At 40.4% G+C, this 23041-nt stretch overlaps 1 long non-coding RNA gene across 1 annotated transcript; it reads right to left on the bottom strand.

Moving 5' to 3' along the window:
* Positions 1-7536: 7536 nt before the first annotated feature.
* LOC130558803 (uncharacterized) lies at positions 7537-20274 on the bottom strand. Its single transcript, XR_008963498.1, has 3 exons — positions 20224-20274; positions 8728-8984; positions 7537-8656 (listed from the first exon to the last, which is right to left on the bottom strand). It is a non-coding gene; the product is annotated as an uncharacterized LOC130558803 (long non-coding RNA).
* Positions 20275-23041: the final 2767 nt, after the last annotated feature.

The raw sequence follows: 23041 nt of genomic DNA, 5'->3' as shown, positions 1-23041 counted from the left end.
CTTGACAAGCCTTCATGACCACATCGAAAGCCCATCTTGACAACAGAAAATAACTCCGAAGAACTAATATCTTCAGAGAATCAGGCTCACCTTTCATCTACGAGCTGGTCGATATTACTGGATATTTGACATTATCGCATACGGACATCAATTCGTACTTCTGAACCTATTACACAACTTTCTAACACAACAATTGAACTTTATTAAATGTGGAAGCAAGTAGTGCCTTGGACAATAGATGATCACAGCCGACGAGAGTTAAAGACTCCAGATTCCAGACGATTTCCGTTTGATCGTTTGATTGTTTCAACATCGGACACTGCAGAGCATTCTGCTTCAGGACAACAGCATCTTAGCAGCAGCATATACCACAATAGCTAAACAATACCCATTCTCTATGACCACACTTGGAATGAACATCGTTGTTGGTCGAACAAGACCTAACCTTAGACCCGTGCTTGATAGAGCCGCAGGACATTTAACAATACAGCACACCAAGTTTGGCTGCTCTATCGTTCGATATACCAACACCTATTACAATCTAAATTAAGACATTGTGTGATCATGGAGCTTGACATTACGACGGCTGCCGACAAGAACTTTGACACTCTGAATGACACTACAATCCTGTGCAATGGATCGACACTTCGCAGCAAACGACAGATCAACGATGGATTTAGCACTACCTTAGACACCTGGATGATCCACGATGGTCCTCCGCAACCTTATGCAGCCAACCTGTGGTGGAGATTGACAAACTATATGGCGAGAATCTATAATCCAAGAAACTCCTATGTTTGTGCCCAGTTTCCCAAAAAACACCACTGGAGGGAACTGTTGGCCCCATCACAACTCTGAGTGATTGAAATGACTATGGTAGCAGCAGCAGCAGCATTTGACGATTCTGAAGAGCTATATTACCTCAAGAATGACACCTGGACACTTATCAAGATCACCAAGAGAGTATTTGGCCAGGTGGCAACAGTCCGGGAATTCCCAGAGAATATGATATGCTATGCAAGGACTACAGCAGGGCTAGTCAACTGGCGGCCCGCGGGCCAAATGCGGCCCGCCAATCATCTTTACCTGGCCCGCCTTAATATTTCAAATAAGTGGAGAGACTTTGAGAATGGTGTGCTTTAAGAAATGCGCACCCTGAGACGCCACGCCTTTGAAAGTTCAAAACGCTGCTACATTCAATATGAAAGTAATTCCCGCGGCTCATAACGATTGACGTCTTATAAAGCGATTTGATCGGTCTGTCCCAGAAACTTTGTTATTTGCAATGTTATAATCGGCAATCCACAGGCAGTCGGTTTGCGCACGCGATAGGTCGCGAACCAAAACGCGTCTTGTGCCCTTGAAAGTAACTGCAGGAAAAGTACTGTACTACACCATGTGAACTATTGTCTCAGATAAGGAAATAACGATGTTGTTTTTATTACTGCATTCATTATGTATGATTTAAACGGCTTTGTTTACGAAAACAGCTGTTCATCTCCTTCCAGAACTTGCACTTCAAACGCATGCGATTGGCATTCACCCAAAGAGTCGATAATAGCGTTCAGTTTCTTGCACAGATCCATTGATTCGCTTATTAGACGTAAGTTTAACGTCAAGGGGCAGGGATTACTTTTGTGCTGAATGTATTAGCGTTTTTGACTTTTTTATTTGACTTTCATTAATTCAATATCTTCATAAATATCTTATTGGAAAAAAACAATACCACCCACATCTTGGAAGTACTGGGGGACTGTGGGTGAGTAAATTAACAGCAATTTCATTCAACATTAGGGAATATGAAATACAATTAAAAGACAATATCCCTTTTACTGTAATTAAATATCATGAAAATGTATATACTGGATGCAATATTTGTGTGCATGTTTTAATATATGACCTGTAAGTAACAGCAACAAAAACAGTATAAAAGGAACAAAATGCAATAAATAACGGAAATATAAAATAACAGAAGAAATTATGATATGGGAAAAAACTGGCCCGCATCCTATTTATACTTTTGGAATCTGGCCCTCAAACAAAAGTAGTTGAAGACCCCTGGACTACAGGATGTCATCACTTGGGAAGAACCCAGAGACAAAACTGTTCACATATCTATGAGGAGATAACAACCAACCACACTACCAGAGAGGCGTGTCTGAGATGCCTGCGAAAAGTGCCTGTAAAATATCCTTCTCAACTTAAAACGGACCAAAGGTTCGAAGACCTGACTCAACCAGTAATTGCATAAAAGGTCTACACTGAAGCAGAACGGAGGCGATGCGCAGCACATTGTTCTATGCTACATGTTCTGGACGAAAGAGGAGCTGGAATCATACAAGACAACTACTGGTTGTGTGGTCACAGAGTGTACTTATCTCTACCAAGAGATTGGACAGGAGTGTGTTCCTTGGTAAAACTGCATGGTGGAGCGATCATCATACCACATGAAATGATAACACGACAACAGAGGAGACGAAGAGGACTGTTTGATTTTTTATCTGATAGCCCCGTGCCAAAGAATCATCACATCTGGACAGTGGCAGAGAAAGTTTCAGCTGCATTTAATCCAATGTTGGGAGTCAGTTCCTTGATGAATGAAGTTGAGATCACCAGATTTGAGCTTACGTCATTTATGAATACCACAAACATTGTCATGAGAGGCATCAACGAGGATCTACGCGGACTAAGATTGACTGTGTTGCAAAATCGCTTGGTCTTGGACCAGTTGACAGCAGCGAAAAGAGGAGTTTGTGCTGTCATTGGAGAAACTTGTTGCACTTATATTCCAGAGAACGACGCGGATGGACATCTCATTGATGAAGGAATGAAAAACATTTAATTGATGGTTGAGACTTTGACCAAATCTGAGGTTAAATCGGAGACTTTTAACTGGGACTGGATCATGAGTGTGTTTACCAACATGAAAAATTGTATGCTAATTGCGGCTTGCATTATTGCGTTTATTTTAGTGACATTATGCATTTGGCCATGTGTAATGAAGTCATTTCAACATTATAGCCACTGTTCCAAGCCAGATGATTGTTTATGCTGTATCACAACATAGCATGGATAATGATCACACATATGATAATATTTACTAAGGGTCAAGAATTGAATTAAGTTTAGAGTATTAAATACAGAAATACTCATGTTATTAAGTATTTACAGAATGGTGGAAGGATGTTTTTTAAAATATATATTGCTTGCTAATAACCTAAGTATTATTATATCATTCACTAAATGCACACGCAATTTATTAACAATTTTGAGCACTATGAATAATTTTGGACTATTTTGGTTGTTACATTTTATCTTAGTTTAAAAAATCCTATGTTTATGGTTAACACCTGATTGGAGTGTGAGGCTTGTCAGCCTCAAAGGGGGGATTATATGGTGGTTTTTCTAGACATATTATTGACTTTTCTTATATTCTAAATATATTACTGAGTTTTCTTATATAAAATAGTTTTCTTATATAAAATAATACATTTAAAGGTAGTTATAGAGTTCATGTACTTCTCTGATGTTAACAAGGGCTATGGGCCTCATGTATGAGTTTGAACACTTGAACACCTGCGTACACACCAAATATCTTATCAAACTAAGACAGGAACTGCACGTACACCACACACACTTTTGTAGAGAAGTTGAATTAAGAACGCTGGGTTGCTTATCATTATCACTAAACAATGAGCTCATTTTTAATACAACCACACGCTTTTGTAGAGAAGTTTAACTTATCGCAGACAGCCAAGGACGCTGTGGTGCTCATTATCACTAAACCATGAGTTCATTTTGAATAAAACCAATGTTAAATCATGTATCGTCCGAAAGCCCCCAGAAAGGTGTCAAGATAAAGAGCACATGATATATGTATGTGTTGATTGAGAGGTGCTCCCTACGATTAAATCCTAATATGGTAGGCCGGAAATATAACTGTAGCGAGCGCAGGCTGAAATGTAACTGTAGCGAGTCATAAGGGGCTGGACTAATAAAAATAAGTGATGTCATGTAAAACCTGGTTGGTAGAAGATGATGTCAGGTAAAACATGATTGGTTTGAACTGTGATACAACTTGAGAACAATGTATAAAAGATGGAGTCAGACATGTATTCGTTGGACATCATCCGATAAACTCTGTATGTCTCTCTTTGATTGCTCGAGCAAATAAAGATTGAAACCTCTTGAAACATGGCTCCCTGGTCTTCGTGAATTCTTTCAACATTGGCTGATTGACTTTTCACCACGACAGTAGCAGCGGGCAGATCATTCCATAAATGTTGAACCGATCCCGAGAAGGTACGTGAGTGAGATTTTTTACTATTTTGAGATGGCACCACAAGACGTTTCCACTTCGTGGAAAACTTTAAAAGACTTTGAACTAATATCAGCTGCAAAAGCAAACTGGTCAAAAACCGAAGCTCTGCTGTTGGGAAAATGGACTGTTGGTATCCCAAGTCTTCCTGATGGATTATCGTGGACAAAAGGGGGCTTCAAGTATCTATAGGAGTATACCTGGGTAATGATACTTTCCAATCAAAAAATTGGGAAGGGATGTACGAGAAACTGAAATGCAGACTAGAAAAGTGGAAATGGATTAAACCATTGTTATCTTACAGAGGTCGTGTCCTGGTGATTAGCAATCTTGTTGCATCCTCTTTATGGCATCGTCTAAACTGCATAGATCCACCATCATACCTGCTTGCAAAAATTCAAACATTGTTGGTAGACTTTTTTGGGGATAAAATGCGCTGGATAACCCACAGTATTTTATACTTCCCAAAAGAGGAAGGTGCCAAGGACTCATAAATCTGCAAAGCAGAACTGCTACTTTTCGAATGCCTGAAACTGTGAATTGGAGACCAGTGACTTCTGCCATTTTAAAGTCTTCTGGTGGACTGAATCTGGACAAAACATTATTTTTAAAGGATCCAAAAAATGTTAATGTTAAAAAATTGCCTATGTTTTATCAAAATCTTTTCAAAGTTTGAAATGCTTTTAAAGTAGAAAGAGAAAGCAACAAAACATCCTTATATTAGCTTCTTCAAGAGCCTTTGGTCAATGGTGCTAGATTAAATCTAGCTAATGGTGAGGTTACCATGTCTGAGCTTTTTATCAAAGCTAAAGTATTAACGCTTGGGAATCTAGTTGATGTAACAGGTCCAAATTTTACAGAAGTAGAAAAATTGTCAGCCTTGTTGGGTTTTAGATCAATACATGTTATGGTTAGAGTTTTAAAGTCTATTCTTACAATGGAGGAGATTGAAAAGGTAAAAAAGTACTGTGCTGAAGAAATTTTTCAGATGAGAAAGATGATTTTCCAAAGATTTTATCTCCAAAAATAGACGAGCATACTTTTTTTTGTGGAGTCAGAAAATTAGCTAAAATTGGAATTGAAAGAGGTAAATGGGAAGAAAATGTACAAAGCTTGTGTCAAAAATTTCAACAAAAATAATTTGCATGATAAAGTTGATACACCATGGCATTCCTTTTTAAATGTTGATGAAGATGTAAAACCACAGTGGAGATATTTTTATAAACCACCATTAACCAAAAAGAATGGAGATTTACTGTGGAGGATTTTACACGGTATCATTGCAGTTAATGTTTTATTTCTGTGTTGAACCCAGATGTGGGTCAAGAGTGTCCATTTTGTGGTCAGAGGGAATCCATTTTCCACACTTTTGGACAGTGTGATAGAGTTAAATATTTATTTTCTGTTTTGGAAAAATTGTATAACTGTTTTAATGAGGAATTCTCAATACAACTTTTTATTTTTGGCTTTAAGTATACAAGGTCACGACAGAGGGAATGTCAGCTGTTAAATTTCTTATTGGGAAAAGCTAAAATGTCAATTTATATGAATAGAAATGATAAAATTGAAATTGGTCTCAATTTTCGTTGCCCTAGTAAATCAAGGTTGCGAATTGATTTCCTATATAAGTGTAGGGTATGGTAGGATCAAAGTTTACCATCTGTGATCATAAAACACAGTAACCTCTCAGCAGGACTACGACCAGGCACCAACAAGTCTGGCCAAATGTCCTATTCTCAACACCTTCATCTAAACCAGGACAGATTCGGATACTCTCCCATAGACTTCAAAGGAGGTTCTTGGGGGAGGACAGGACTGTTCACCAAAGTGAGAAAAGCCATGTGGCCCCCAGGGACTGAGAGCCTCAAATTCTTCCAAAAGAATGTCTCTTTCTCTTTCCTTAGCCACAAAAGACTGGTTTAAAGTGTATACACATGAATCTCCACATTGTATGCTTGCATCCTTATTCTCCTTCACCTATAACCTCAAAGGCATATGTGCTTAGTGGTATTCTGTGTATATTTACATTCTTGTCCAAACTACAGGTCAATGTAATTGTAACCCCTTCATGTTTCATATCTACGTGTTTCCCTTTTCATGTCTAGAATATGGTGTATAGCACAGTAATGTATTTTATACCATACTCATTTTATTCTATTCTAAGTCTATTCCTGCTCCAAACTCCCAGGCGACCATGAATGCAAATGAGTTAGTGTGCCGGACAAAGAAACATGTTTTCGCGCCCAAAACTATCTCATCACATTGGATCGCCCACCTTGGAGGGGCGTGACGCCCTCTGTGTTAAAACATCTGAACACGCAGGAAAGCTTGCTCTTTTGTGTATGTTCGTTCGCTTGGGTGCGTTCGCGCTCCTGCGCGTTCGCTCGTATTCTGTCAACCTCTCGAGACCTGCCTCTCCTCAGAGACAGCTTTCTTCAGGCAGTTTTGCTTCAAGCTAAATCAACGGACTCACGGCCCGCTCTGAACGCATCAGGACCCTTTGATACGGGCCAGCACGTGTCCCGAGAAACAAAGAAGCCAATGCAAGTATCTGAACTATTGCTAACCAGTTGCGATAAGCTTTGCCCCTTTTAAATAAGGAGATTTGTCCTTGATGGTTCGTGCAGATGTGAATAGCTGATTTAATACTGCCTTTTTCTTTGCTTTATCTATTTCTTTCATTTCTACTGTTTTACGTTTTTATGTTTGTTTGTTAATGTTTGGTCTTTGTTAGTAGTTGGTTTTAGTTCCCCGTAGTGTAGATAAATAAACCGCATGTGTATCCACGCTCGAATTGTTTCTGTGTTTATTTATCACATATCAAGGTCACTTAAACTGCTTGATTTTGTTAAGATTTCTGAAGTGGTACTGTACTACAGTAAGAATATGTTTTTCCGTGCTGTTTAAAGCCGAATTACTAGCCGCTTCGGCGAAATCGCTTTTTCAAGTGTCGTAGCTTCTTGTATCATCTGGTTAGGCCACAGTGTTAGAAGGGAAAGAATTAATTTGTTATTATTCTTATTTACGGAGTTATATGTGTGTTTTGCTTCTTTCATTTAATGTCTGTGTTTCTGACTTTTTCTTCCAAAAGTTTCGTCCCAAAAGAAAATTTTTGTGTCTGATGATTTTTAGGTAAATTCTACCTTCTCTGAATAATATTTAAAGTTTAATTATTCTTTTTGATTATTTGTTATTAATATTTAATTCAATTCAATTCAATTTTATTTATATAGCGCTTTTCACAATGTGCATTGTTCCAAAGCAGCTTTACAGGAGCAAATAAGAAAAACACAGAAAGGTAAAACACAGCACAGTGCATGGTGTTTATAGACCAAGCAAGATCATTATAATAAATAATATCTAATAAATAAATGAATAAATAAATGCAGTCTACCGGTGAGCAAGCCAACACTGCACTGCTCTGCTGTGGCGAGGAACCCAAACTCCAATGATGAATAATGGAGAAAAAAAACCCTCGGGAGAAACCAGGCTCAGCCGGGAGGGCCAGATCTCCTCTGACGTGTCATAGCTGCACTCAGTGACCCCGACCAAAGCCACCGAGCAACGTCCACAAAGAACAGGGAGAGCCCACGAGCCGCGACCCAGGAAGCCCCACCCGCTGAAACCGTGCAGGTCCAACCCGGTCCCATTCCGTGATCAACAACAGACAACAGAGGAACAACCAGGGAAAAGTAGTAATGGCATAATTAACTTTATTCCTCTGTTGTCCGACATCGACCACAAAACAAGACCAACCAGACCAGACCCACACAGTCCCAACAAATGAAACGCCCCGAACCACAACCAACAAGCCCCCCCACTCCCTACAAACACCCACCCACTCCCTACAAACACCCACACAGCAACCTCCAATCAAAGTCACTGAGTGCAGCCATAACTTCAAACTGCTGTCATGCGATGTAAGTTTAGCATTAAATACCAAGTATTGTAAATTTAGCATTTATGTGACAGGTAGTCCGTCTTTGCTCTCGGTTGGGGATGGAATTGTCTGAGCTGGGCTGGCCAGATGGTCTCCTTTTTCTTGGGTGGTGATGGAATTGCCTTGGATGGAGCTGGGATGGTCAGTCAGTCCACATGCTCTCGCAGGAGGATGGTACGGGATGTTCTGATGTAGCTGGCGTAATCTCTAGTTGTGGATGGGCATAAGCTCCAGAAGCTCAGGCGACATGAATAGGTCACCGGGCGTCAGTGTGTTTGCTGGGCTGAGGGTATCGGGCTGCATCAGAAGCCCAGGTGGCGTTGTGGTGTCAGGGGGAAACAGGGCGTCTTCAAAAATGTTCTCCAGGAAAACCGGGAGACCCTCCAGGTCTTGCGTGTCTATGACAGAGTAAAACAACTGTCACTTTCAGTTTTTTAGTTATTGAGTGCAACCATGGACCGACACCTACCTGGGAGAAATGCTGGGATCTCCCTTTCCCCCCGACGTCTTGAGGCGGCTCCAGGTCTGCCATGAGCGCCCTTACGTCCTCCAAGAGAGCCTGCATAAGTGGGCTCTCTAGAGGGCCCTCCGTCGCCACTTGTTCCTCATCCAATAGGATGGCTGGGTCCACCACCAGATGGTCAGGTTGGTGCTGGCCAGGGCCAGGAGCTTGTCCCTGGTGACCCTCTTATGTATTATCAACAGCGCCTGGTTTATCTTGCGGCTCTGTAGGGATTCAAAGACATGAGTTAAATTGATTATGAACTTCAAGTTGTGAAACAGACAATGAACATATTTAAGAAATGCATGGAACGCATACAAATTATGTAAAGATGACATACACCGCGGTCCCTGTGAGTGACCTTAATGTGCACATTCATGAGTGGGATGACACGTTCGCACAAGTGACAGGGAAGGTTCTCAATATTCACGCTCCCCGTACTCAGGGCGATCAGCAAAATTCTTGCGCCCACATTGCATACTTTGTGAGAGCGTCTCAAATGCTGGCTTATAGCTTTGACGCTTGTGGGGAAAAGGGCACACTTCACCATCCTGTGAGAGCAGCATGAGATTACAGATGTAAAAAGATTCTAAAAGATACTATTTATTGTTTGTATTTCTAGCACCAGTCAGAAGCAGTGCTCCAATTTTGTTGTATACAAAGTATACAGTGACAATAAAAGGCTTTCTATTCTATTTGTATAATGCATTACATTTACATTTAGTCATTTAGCAGACATTTTTATCCAAAGAGACTTACAAATTGGGTTAAGAAAATCACAAAGGTAGATTTAATGTAAAATGGAATAGTAATACATTATAACACTTACGGAATCATTGTTACACTTTGTTAAGGACAATTCTAATGTTACCTACCCTTCAATAGCCATTTTACAGGCATTTGTCACACATCTGATTATTTTCAACTTGTTGTAGTGGACCTTTAGTTTGAAAATTTTGTCTTCCAGTTGCCTGTCATTTTATGTCCTGCTTCCTGTTTTATGTTGTGGTCTTTGTAGTTCTTTTGTTTTTTGGTTCTTCTTGATCGTTTCTCCCTGATAATTTAATAAAACATATATACTTTTAAAGAATTTTTGAAGAAAAAATAAAGGAATTTTAAATAAAGAAATGAATAATTTATAGAGTTATTGAATAAATTATTTATTAAAGGGTCACATTCAGTTTACTAGATCGCTTGTGGACACAGAGAGGCCAGCAAAAAAGCATATGACTCAATTAAGAATATGAACGATACACGTTTTCCCATACGTTAAAGCACATCTATGTTTACATATAAAGGGTCTCGAACACCCTCTCAGCTCATACCAGACCACATAGTGTTGTACCAGTCGGACAAAATGCTGTAGTTCTGCCCAATTTGTAGCCGGTCCTATGCCCAGTTTAGCCAGCACCTCCGGATCTTCCACCAGGTAAAGAACCTGAAAGAGCGGAAGCTTCTGCTGGCGCTGGAGTCCGGTAAAGTGAAATTTAGGGAGGGCAAATGCTCCATCCCTGGATGTGACAAGACAACCACCCGACTCGACCGTCACATAAAGACCCACATCGAGCTCACCAAGGCAGCCCAGAGAAATGCCATAAAAGACTTGGAGACGGGTGATCCTGCAGGACCTGGCAGCCCTCAAGAGCCTCCAACCCCGATGTCCCCATGGCGTCCAAACTTGATTTGGTGGAAATGGACGATCCAATGCTGGGTCGGACATGGAAGAGGAGGAGGAATGCAATAACCCGCGCTGCCAACGACGCACCAAAGAAGTGGCGGATATAAATGAGCAGGTAAACACCCTCGGCGGCGCGCTGCGTGACCTCTTGCACAGGTACCACATCTTAAAGCAGAAATCAGAGCCCACCCTATCAGCCCAGGTCAAAAGGGTGACCAAGACCCTCCTGTCCGCCCTGAAGGAGACCGGGGCAGAGCCGGAGGAGGCTGCTAGTGGCGAGGATCCGGATTAAGCTTGCTCCTCCTTGCAGGAGACTCCCACCTCCCGGTTGCGGCCCTTCAGCCCCAAGTCCGGGCCGTCCACCTCCCGGGCAGGGTCCTTCAGCCGTGAGTCCGGGCCTTCCACCTCCCAGGCCGAGGCAGAAGAGATGGAGTGCTCCCAATACCCGGACCACGTGCCAGTGCTGAGTAATTCCCTCTGCCCTTTGCTCTATCCTTTAAACCTCTCGCCTCCACTAACCGTTTTTGTCTTTATCTTCTGTGTTTGCAGATGACCTGCTGGAAGAGTACAGGAGGCACTAGGAGGGGGCCGATCCGGGCCCCAAGCTACAGAAAAATGTGGCATCCAAAGTGTTCCGAATTAAGAAATTCTAAGGCTACATGGTAGAGGAGAAGAAGTCCTCTTTCTGAATGACACGAACAGGATTCGATCCTGGTTGGGTACCCTCAGAAAGGCCAGGATAACTGATACCACCATACACCACTACTTCAAGAACGTAGGGCAGTTCCTGGATTACCTGGCCCGGGAGCTCCAGGCCATCCTGAAATCAATGTGGAGAAAGGTGGTGATGCATCAGGTGGCCATAAAGACAGCCACAAGGAGGCTCATTTCCAAGGCGAACCTCCTGAAATGCCATGTGGAGGCCCAGAAGGCCATCCCAGAAATCCTTGGTGAGTTTATGCCTCACTGCCATTCACCTGGTGCGCATGCATGTGCACAAACTGACCTCCGTTTTGTTTTGTCTCTCTTTATCCACAGCTCGCCTAGAGGAGAATGCCGGGACAAAGGAGCAGTGGAGTTTTTATGGTTACATGACGGCCTACCTAGCCTGCATCTACGGCCAACGAGGTTGTGTATATCAGAATATGTTGATCGAGGAGGTGAAGGGCGACCGCAAGAGCTCAACGGTGTACTGCTACCTGATTAGCGTGAGTGCCGCTCTGTAAAACATCGCTTTGAGCTATCTCTAACTTGTTCTCTCATCCTTTCTCCGCAGATCTCGAGCCACAAAACAAATCAACAGTTCCAGGCGGCTCAGCTGTCTCTGAATGCGGAGGAGTACGGCTGGATGCAGTGTTTCTTGGAACTCAAGGGGTCGTTGGTTGGCGGTGATGAGGCAAACTTTTTTTTTCTTTATCTCAAAACCTACAGTATATGCCGCAATTTGAACGCCTACTTTCAGGAAGCATGGAAAAATATTGGGCTGGATGGAACACCAATCTTCACTGACGTCCGCACCTCCGTCACCACGCCCCTTTGGCGTGCCCCATCGTCCTAACCCTTGTGTTCTCCCTCTCTCTCTCAGGCAAAGAACTCACACACTGCAGACTACCGCCACAAGGTGTCACAATTTATGTGCCACGACACCACCACAGATCGTTTTTATGCTATAAACCTGGATGTGAAACAGGCGATGGGGCACACACAGGAGGCTCTTTGAGGCGGTGCTCGATGGACCGGAATACACCCCTAACAAGCTTTCCTCGCCGAAGAAGTGGAAACGGAAGTGTGTGCCGTTCAAAAGAAAGGTGATCGAGGAGTCTTCTTCCGAACCAGAAACAGCAAGTAGGTCTCCTTCAACTTGTGTATTGACTGCCTCTTATGCCACTAATACATTTTTATTTTCTATTTCCAGGATAAGGCTGAAGCGGATGCCCCGGGGGACGACCACGCCAGAAAAGAGGACTAGACTGTGGAATGTTGTGGTGAGACTGACCCCGGTGAAGTTTCGTTGCCTGACCCCAAGGAAAGCCGCCTGCTTAGATGCGCCGAGTGCTTCGCACCATTGATATTGCGAAATGGCGCCTTTATAAACAGACCGAACATCGGTGATAATGCCGTTTGTCATTGTTAACTTTATAAAATTATTGTTCCCTTTTGCTGTTATAGCTTGTTTGCCATTTTATCTTTCTTCAGTGTTTAAACTTCATGTTCAAAGTGTTTGCAGTGAATAAATTATATATATTTTTATAAAATTGTGTTTTCCTTTGAGTACAATAATCAATTAAACCTAAAATAATATATATTATAAATAATAAAGTAATTAAAATAACACATTGAAAATATTAAAAAATGAACATGAACAATTGAACAAAAATGACCAAGTCTGACCCTTAGTGATCATTGGTAAGATTAATTTTTCTAGTATGTGATTAAATACACAGTTTCGCATGACATACTGTGTGCATTAGTCACAGTATGCATATTTGGGTCTAAAGTTGACATGCCCAATAAGCACTACACGCGACTGGCGAAACTATGGGTTTCGGGGATGTTTCAGTCTCTCATATCCATTATTTGGCGAGCGCCTCATAAATGTTTCAGTGGCAAAATGTTAAATGACTAACTGTGACCCTCAGTGACCTTTGTTTCATTTCATTTTCCAGTATGTGATTAGGCACACTGTGTTGAACAATATAGCATGATCTTTAAATGTAAAATGCATGTTTTGATACAAAAATAAGCCTCCTTGATAACACATACACATGGCCTGTCAGTTACAATGGTAGGAGGGAACTTCCTGGGTGTCCTGTAGTGTGTTCAGAGGAGAATCAACAACTGTTTCGACGACAATGTATGAAATTAATACAGATTAATCCAAATGTTGTTTATTTGTATTGATATTCTAGTACAGTGGTTCTCAACTCTGGCCCACGAGATGCATTTTCCTGCTGAGTTTAGCCCCAACTCTGATAAAACACCTGAAGAGGCTAATCAGTGACTTCACGAACAGACGCGTTCAACTTAATGTTGGGCTGCGCAGATTGTTTGGTATATCGCGATTCAAATGCGTACCGAGCAATCTGCACTTGAGTCGCTATCGCGGTACTTAAATGTCAATCGCTGATAGATTTGAGCAGCGCCACATTAAGTTGAAAGCATCTATTCCTAAAGACGCTGATTAGCTTGTTCAGGTGTTTTATATCAGAGTTGGGCAAAACTCGGCAGGAAAATGGATCTCATGGGCCAGAATTGAGAACCACTGTTCTAGTATGTCATCAGGCCCACTGGGTTTAATAACAGTGTGTGCATTCGTCACAGTTTGAACATTTATTCCTAAAGTGAACCTCCTCAATAACCACTCTAAGTGATGTGTGAAACAAAGGGTAGCAGGTACATGTCTGTGTCTCGTATCCATTATTCAGTGAGGACCTAATAACTTATTCAGTGACATTGTGTTAAATGACTCATTATGACCCTTTGTGACCTTTGTTTTAATTGATCATGTAGTATGTGATTAAGCACACTGTGTTACATGACATACTGTGTGCATTAGTCACATGATGCATATTTGGGCCTAAGGTTGACATCCTCAATAACCACTACACCCGGCTGGCAAAACAAGGGATGGCAGGTATATTCATGTGTCTCGTATCCATTATTCAGCGAGGGTCTGAGGCAAAGTGTTAAATAACTAAGTGTGACTAACTGTGACCCTCAGTGACCTTTGTTTCATTTCATCTTCCAGTATGTGATTAGGCCCACCGTATTGAAGAGTATAGCATGATCGTTAGACATAAAATGCATGTTTTGATCCAAAAATAAGCATCCTTGATAACACATACACATGGCCTGTTGATTACAATGGTAAGAGGGAACTTCCTGGTTGCTGTGTAGTCTGTTCAGCGGAGGCCAAATAGCTGTTTCAACGGCAATGCATAAAATGACTAAAAATGAATCCAATTGTTGTTTATTTGTATTGATCTTCTGATATGTCATTGAGTCAACTGTGTAGAATGACATAGTGTGAGCATTGCCCATAAAAATGAACATTCTTTACCCAAACATGTGTCTGCACAATTGCGGTGTTCATAATGACCCACAGTGGCCCGATGAGTCCAAAATCGTACACGCGTTTATGTCGCGCCCCCTCGGGCGACATACCAAAAGGGCTAAGGCTTCGGGCCCAAAAAAGTTATTTTTATCCCCAATCACGCATCACTCTCCCTGCCCATTCATTTCAATGGGAGACACTTAAAGAATTGTGCAGTATGCTCATTCAAATCAACGACCCTTAGAAACAAGCTAGGACCGCCAAACTTCACATCCCGACTCATTGGCCTGTGGCGGTCGTGTGACCAAAGCCTCGGGATCGCCTCGGGTGTCCCTAGGGCTTAGTATTTTTTTATACACCTGATAAAGATATTCACCCACGCAATCCTCTTGGCTTTATGCCTTGTCAGAGTATCTTGATAGATTTCTGATGTAAAGTTCTTCACTTTTCAGGGGAATGTTTTAGAGATTTGTGCTTCCGGGAGCTGTTCTAGGGGGCTTTAGAGAACAGAAATCTAAAATCTTGAGACCCCTCGGGGGGGGGAACGGAAGGCCAATGAGATTTCTATTAAATTCATGCGGTTGCAAACCCACTCATTTACACTACACGAGGATCTAAAGTCGCAAGATCCCTGGGGGCCCGAGCGACCCCAAATTGCACAAGTGTTTACATTACACCCCCACGGGCAACATACCGAAAGGGCTAAGGCCTGGAGCCCAAAAAAAGTTTTTTATATCCCCAATCACATATCACTGCCCATTCGTTTCAGTGGGAGTGACAGATGGTCAGTGGACAAAAAGTGGTTTTGTGGTAGTGGGGGTGTGGTCCTGGGACACCCCATGTGTTAAATGGCCCACGGGGATGAATAGAGGAAAACAGGGAAGAATAGCGGAAAGCAGGGACGAATAGCGGAAGGAATGGACGAATAGCGGAAGGAAGGGACGAATAGCGGAAGGAAGGGACGAATAGCGGAAGGAAGGGACGAATAGCGGAAGGAAGGGACGAATAGCGGAAGGGACGAATAGCGGAAAGCAAGGACTCGACCCCCCAGGAGTAAGGTACCCCACCCCAAAAGACCAGCCATTTAGCTGTGAAAGTGGCTATTTAGAAGGTTAGAGCACCCCTATTGAGGCTTATCTGAATGGGATAAGGCTTGGGTGGACGACAAATGGTTTCGTGGACTGTGGGGAAAAACAGGGATCTCCATGGTGCTTGGGTGCCCCTAGAGGTGTCCACCTAGCCTCTACTTAGGGGTTAGCTGGGGTGGTCGACTTACCCCTGGGTACGTGTAAATGGGTGTCCTGTGACCTATTCGACAACTACCGGGGATCCTTTTTCAGTGAGATGGACCCTTGCCTCCACTATGCGCCATCTGGCAGTTTGTTTGAATGGGGAAATTTCCACAAACCCACTAAAAGTGCTTCCTTGTTTTAGTTAAAAACATGTCAAATTGATTACTTGAAATGAATATGCTTACATTTTACTTGTGTATTATAAGCCCTTGCTTGCAGTTTAAGCGATTAGTCAGGACTAGTTGGACATTCCCGCTTAAAGTTTTCTGAGGTAAGGTATTCAGGAAAAACATGGCGGAATTGGTAAATTAAATGATTAAAATGTAAATTAGGCATATTTAGATGTTTAAGTGTTTCTATTTATAGGATGTCTAAACAGAAAACGTATCAGTGGTCCTGCGCTCGTCGGAATTGCTTTTATTGATATTTTGTCTGAGGTAAATGTTCAGCTAAAAGTCATTAAATGGGTGTGGATGAGATGGTTTTTGTTTTTATACAGTATTACATTAATGTCCCATGTAGTTACTTTAGTCAGGCCTACATAAAATGAGCCTTGATGACAGACTGATTAGCATTAGCCAATTTAAAACTGCTTTTAAGAGAGTCAAGTTATCATATGTATTGCAGCTTCTCTGACAGTCGATTTAATACCTGCAAACCCAGTTAACTATATTGTCATTCCTTAACATTCAATGTTATGTTTGTAGATTTTCCATGCTGACGGCTGTGCAGTAGAAGTGGAGTAGACCTCCTGTCAGAAAACATCTCCAAGGTGTTACGAGTATGAATCCAATGACAAGTAATGAAAACCTTAAAGTTATAGCCTTAAACTTTTTAACAGTAGTGTATATTTCATTTCCTTTTTATGTCTATTTTGCTAGCTATTGTTATTTATGTTGATATTTATTTGGCAAAAAATACAATATAAACAGAAATACTGTTAATTAACCACAATATAAAAGCCGTTTTCTTTTTGAATATATATAGTAAAGTGTAATTTATTTCTGTGATGCAAGTATGAATTTTCAACATCATTACTCCAGTCTTCAGTGTCTTGAGCAACAAAATTGTCACTTGGATCATGTGACACTGAACACTGGCGTAATGATTTTCAAAATTCAGTTTACAGTAAAGTACAGTTTACAATATATTCATATAATGAGAGAAATAAAAAAGTCTGAACCCTTTGAAAGGTAGTGTAAATTATAGTTATGATTGCTTGTTCCTCCCACTTAAATTATACTATTGCATAGGTAGTTTGTTCCGTAGAGACTTTCCAGTTCTTCAAATTATGATGACAAATTTACTAAGAGACCTAGAAAAAACCTGATGGCTATTAAACCAGATAATTCCAAAATAAGATAAGTCACAAGCTCTGGACTATTGGTAGTATCCAGGATATCAGATAATCAGCCACCTCTGGCTCATTAAAGGATACATTTTTTGATTGTAACATTGAAACCCTTACGACAGCTATCCTGGGTTTTACCATGGTAACACTGCAACCATGTAATCATATTTTTTTCTTTTTTCAAATCAAGGTTTTAAAAATGGATCTGATGCTTTTGAAACCATGGTGAAAGTCTGTATAGGTTTTCTATATGTTGTAGTAATGTCATAGTTATCGTGATTTTGCTACAACAATCAATCATTGTAGTAGAGTTTGTATGGTCTTACTGCAAATGCTGTAAAAAAACATAGATAACTTCCATATGGGTACAAATACTGTATTTGTGTGTTGGTCTGATAAATGTAATGCATTTGTGTATTTAATCTGTCCAAATATTAAATTTGCAGTTATTGAACGTTGGTTTTTGTGTTGAATGACATTTTGGTTAGCGTGATTTAACGATAACAAACCGCGGACCAACCGTGGGCCGCCAGCAAACATTAATGATAAACCAGCGGCTTAGCAGCGGACCACCGGTGGAAATATGGCAGCTGCCGCCGGTGGACCGCTGGAAAAACGATGAGCAAAAAGCCAGTGGCCCGCAGGTGGTTCCTGCTGGTGGACTGCCAACTTTGCCACCGGTGGCCCGCCACTGGTCCGCCAGCCTTATGTTAGCTGGGCTTGTTTCAGTTGAACCTAATTCCCACATTTCCTTCTTCAATATCGTTTTTTTAGATCGTTTGTTCATTCATTCATTCATTCATTCATTCAAAGGCCGAAAATGAGCTTCCCCTCTTTGAAAGACCAGGAGCTGCCACTGGTGTTAATAAATAACTAAATAAATTTTCCTTAAATTCTGTGCATAATCATCGAATGTCAAAGTCTGGAAATACAACCATTAAGCTCTCGCACAATCGTATCTCTTTATGTCCTCGTTATCAGTCCTAACCATGTTCATAACAAAACCGGAATTAAGAAACATTTGTCTTTTACAATTATGTCTTCAAATTTGATCTCAGGTGAAGGACACCAGTAATTAATGAGGCGATTTTAATGAGGTGTTAATGATCAGTCTAAATGCTGTAAACATTTAAATGCTGCAGAGACCTTCTTTCGCTTTCATATAATTATAATGTTTATTGATAACTATAATAATTATTAATTTGTAAATGTCAGTGAATCTCATGTGTGGCAATTTGTAAATTCTTCACAGAGGTAAAGGACGGGATCAGGGGGTTTCTGCAGTTTTACATTTTTTTATGGCATCTGATAGCGATTGGACCCAGAAACGGTATACGGCCATTATGGTGCGTGACGTCAGGCTTAACAAGCAGATTGGATGTCAGTCTGATTAATATACTTATCAGCATTCATGAAGTGCTTTACATTGACTATTTATGGGTAAATATGGGTGTGTACAAGGTGGGATATGAGGTTGATTCACGTACACACACTTCCAGGTGATCTGTGATTTTATAAAGTGAATATTAATTACAGGTGTGCGTACGCACGGTTTAACAAATCAGAATTTTTTTGGCCCTATGGTATTTTTGGTTTTCCGGGCGCACGTACACTTCTGGTAAGTATCTTAAGCACAGTTTTATAAATGAGACCCCATGATAATGGCACATTACACATCACTCTGCTAACGTGATATATGGTGAGCGTAACTGACCACTATTCTGCCCAAAGGCAAATTACACGAACTGACCAAAGGACCATTATTCTGCCAAATGGAAAATTACACATTACTCATGCTAACATGTGGTATATGATGAGCATTGTTAAGTTTAGGAATAAGAGTAAAATTATACCATACTTCGACATTTTACTCCAAGAAGCTTAATACATATAACCCCAGATATTTTACAAATAGTAAAACCTTTAATCTGGAGTCACTGTTGACTGGGAAGTACATTAGTAAGTAACAGGGAGTTAAGGGTTCGAGACGGGGTGTGGACCAAAAATACGGAAGCAGTGGGGGTTTTTTCTCTGGAATTTGTCATTTTGTGGTGTTAGAAAACAAAGTTATGGTGGAAATTGTTTTCATTTTCATTATTAGTCATGTTAGTGTGCATCTGTAAACACTGAATGATATTTATGGTTTCATGGTGCAATGACAATGAGAAGAACACAAACAGTGATTTGTGTGGTAGGTTTCTCTACAGCAGAGCATCATTGAAGCATTGAAGTAATCAAACATGTCACAGAAGCTTCAGGCTTGCTTTAGTTAAACATGCACACCAATAAATCTATGAATAGTAAAAATCTGCTGTGTGAATACAATTTAAGGACAATTATGTTTCCATCAAATATTTCAGATACACCTCAGAGACCTACTGCAGATTATTTGGATGTAGACTTTCATATACATAATAATAATAATAACAAATTACTAAAAATCATTTTCAGGAACTTATAGATGACTGAGTCTTTGTGCTGCCTAAAAATACAAAGCATAGAGCTGATGTCTGTAGTCGTTTTAAGTTCAAAGTTTGATTTGATGTCAATCTCTAACATGACCTTGTTCAGTAAACATAAACAATACCAAGATTAGATTGTATAATGACTAGAATAGGAATGTGAGTTTTGAGTCAGTGTATTTAAGTGCTGAAATACAAGAGCTGTTGAATGTGTACAGCTGCTGCTCATCATCATCATCATCAGATCTTATGTGTTCTCATTGGTGAAGGAAGAACTGATGACGTCACACATCAATTTACTCATTAAACTGGAGATTGGAGAGCAGCTGTGTCTCATACAAACACTATTAGATTGAAGCTTTATAAGGGCACCTCATAGTACATGACTGGCTCTTCTGAGAGATCATTATTCAACCAGAATTTACAGTATAAGTTATTCCTCTTTCTCAGAACACTCACAACTTTAGAAAGTAAATTGGTGATTTAAGTGGTATCACAAAACACCTAGGCAGTGGGGTAGCAATGAGAGTTGCAAGGTTTTACCATTTTGAGGGTTTACAAATAATGAATTGGAATAATATAAAAGTTTTAAAAATGATTGGAAGAGTTTTTGTGGCAGACCTGACCTGTTGAAGAGAGACGGTCTCCATCCCTCTTGAGCTGGGGCTGATCTCCTGTCTAGAAATATGGCACATAGCAGAGGTGGGACCAAGTCATTGTATTGCAAGTCACAAGTAAGTCTCAAGTCTTTGCCCTCAAGTCCGGAGTCAAGTCAAGACAGACAAGTCCCGAGTGAAGTCCCAAGTCAAGACCGACAAGTCTCAAGTCAAGTCCTACAGTTTGAGTTTCGAGTCCTTTCGAGTCCCTTTAAAGCGAACCCGGTGTATGGAGAGATGTATGGCTTAATGCGTTGTAATAGCCTTACACTACTAGCATTTGTCGTTAGAAACACATCAAATATTTTTAGTTCTTAAAAAAAACCTAAATGTAATACTCATTTTAAGCTAAGGAGGCCGCCATGTTCTTTTTCGATGACGTAAACTGGTTGCACGCACAGCTAGGCAGCCAAACTAAACACCGACACACTAATCAGTTCTTCAGTAAATATAAGGTTCTGTAGGATAATATATATATGTGTGTGTGTGCGCGTGTGTGTGTGTGTGTGTGTGCGCGCGTGTGTGTGCGTGTGCGCGTGTGTGTGTGTGTGTGTGCGCGCGCGTGTGTGTGTGTGTAACAATGTTCACAGCAAGGAAGAAGGAGGAGGGAACCGGCAAACGTTGAACAACAAAACTTTAATAAAATAAACAAACAACAAAACAAAAGTAAAATGCCGGCAGCTCCCTCACGGTCGACTGCCGGTCGCACATAATAAAACATAATGTAAAGTCCAAGCCTGGTTCTCTCTGGTCCTTTACTGTTGTCGCTCCTGCTTTTATATAATGCTAAAAAAAGAAAGAAAATAAAGACGCTATTTGGTGTATTTTCCTACATTTTAATATTGTTTGTCAGAAACAACACAAACATGCATATTAATAACCAAAATCATTTCGAATTTATCATATACACGATGTTTTAGCCATTACACAATGCATTTTATCCAGATTTTGACTTTTTGATGTTGATTTTTCAACATCAGTAGCCTAACGTTATTGTCTTCTCTCCCTCGGTCATTAGCTGACAGGGGTTAATATTCACGTGTGCTCTAATACAGAATAAATAACCAAACCGCAAGCATTATTATTGTGTTTATCAGTATATTCTCATAATGTATAAAGTATACGATTACGGTGGATGCTGATGTCTTAAATAGTCCTAAATGTCTCATAGGCGGTAGTTTAAAGCTATGATTTAATGCACGCTCAACTTGAACAGACGTCAAATACTGAACGCGTTCTTTTATGGCTGGCAGGCTGGCTTGTGTCAAGAGGACATACCGCTGTTTTGTCGAAGTCTGTTCCCCCTATGTTTCCTCAGCGTTATTCCTCATAGCGCCCGCTACGCAAACAGCGTGTAGAGGGCGGGCGCGTGCACGTTCCACTGGTGATTTTCAATTATTTGTTGAAAATGCCAGATATTCTCATACCATGAATTATATATATTTTCACATTTCCTGTTTTGTATGACTTCTAGCCATTCTTTGGTCTGTTCAGTTTGTTTTAAAATGTATTTTGTAGAACAACGCAAAATGTTGAAAAGCAATATAAAATACGTTTAAATAAATAAGGATGAATTTAAATACATTGTAAAATGGTTAGTTATGTGTATGGTGAAGATAAAAAGAGTAGTATAGCATACAAATACGATTCTGAACGAATGAATGGCTTTGAATGAATCGGTTGACAGAATGGATAAGTAACTGATTTATATGATCTTGCCTCCACCTACTGGCGGTTCCTTTGCATTGAGGAAAAACATTGGATATTTCAATTGTCTATCGAAAATATTTCAATCGAAATGGCAGGGTGCATGTTTTTGACACTTAGGGTTAGTGTCACAGCCACTTTAGCATAACAAATGTTACAATAATATTTCTCATCATTGGGATAAGGGAATGCATTTTGTCAGCTATAAATTTCACCATCGAATTCTATTTCCTCCTTGTTTTTTATTCTAATATATTATGTTTACTTAGACTGATGTATGTGAAGCTCCTCCCACAACTGGAACAGAAACAGCAACTTTAAAGCCATTTCAGAATCAGAATCAGAATCAGAAGAGCTTTATTGCCAAGTGAGCTTGCACACACAAGGAATTTTCTTTGGTGTTGGAAGCTTCTAGTACAGACATTCAACACAATGACAATACAATATAATACGATTTACAGTCTAAAAGATTCTAAATTGTGCATATATAAATTTACATCAACGTTTCTCATTATTGGGGTAAAGAAACTCATTTAAACAGCTATATTTTTCTCCATCGAATTCTGTTTCCTCCTTGTTTTTTATTCTAACATATTATTATGTTTACTTAAACTGATGTAGCTGAAGCTCCTCCCACAACTGGAACAGAAACAGCCACTTTAAAGCCATTACATCAACATTTCTCATCATTGGTGTAAAGGAACGCATTTCGACAGCTATATTTTTCACCGTCAAATTCTGTTTCCTCCTTGTTTTTTATTTTAACATGTTATAATGTTTACTTTAACTGATGTAGGTGAAGCTCCTCCCACAACTGGAACAGAAACAGCAACTTTAAAGCCATTTCATCAACACCTGTTTTTTTTTTACCGTATAATTTATGGTCTTTGCACGATGTATTTCTTGGGAGAATTCAACAGTCCTGTGATAAGTTTGTCGGACAATGGAATTACCACATGTGAAATTGAATACCACTTACAATATAGCCATCATTCAAGAGCTGCACTCTTGCCCATAGACATAATGAATACCTAGACGCCTCATTGTCCTCTGGATTGCACGTCAACACCGAGCCATATTA

Source organism: Triplophysa rosa, linkage group LG9 (assembly GCF_024868665.1).
Source record: "Triplophysa rosa linkage group LG9, Trosa_1v2, whole genome shotgun sequence".
Classification (NCBI taxonomy): domain Eukaryota; kingdom Metazoa; phylum Chordata; class Actinopteri; order Cypriniformes; family Nemacheilidae; genus Triplophysa; species Triplophysa rosa.
This window is presented reverse-complemented; position numbering and strand designations above follow the sequence as displayed.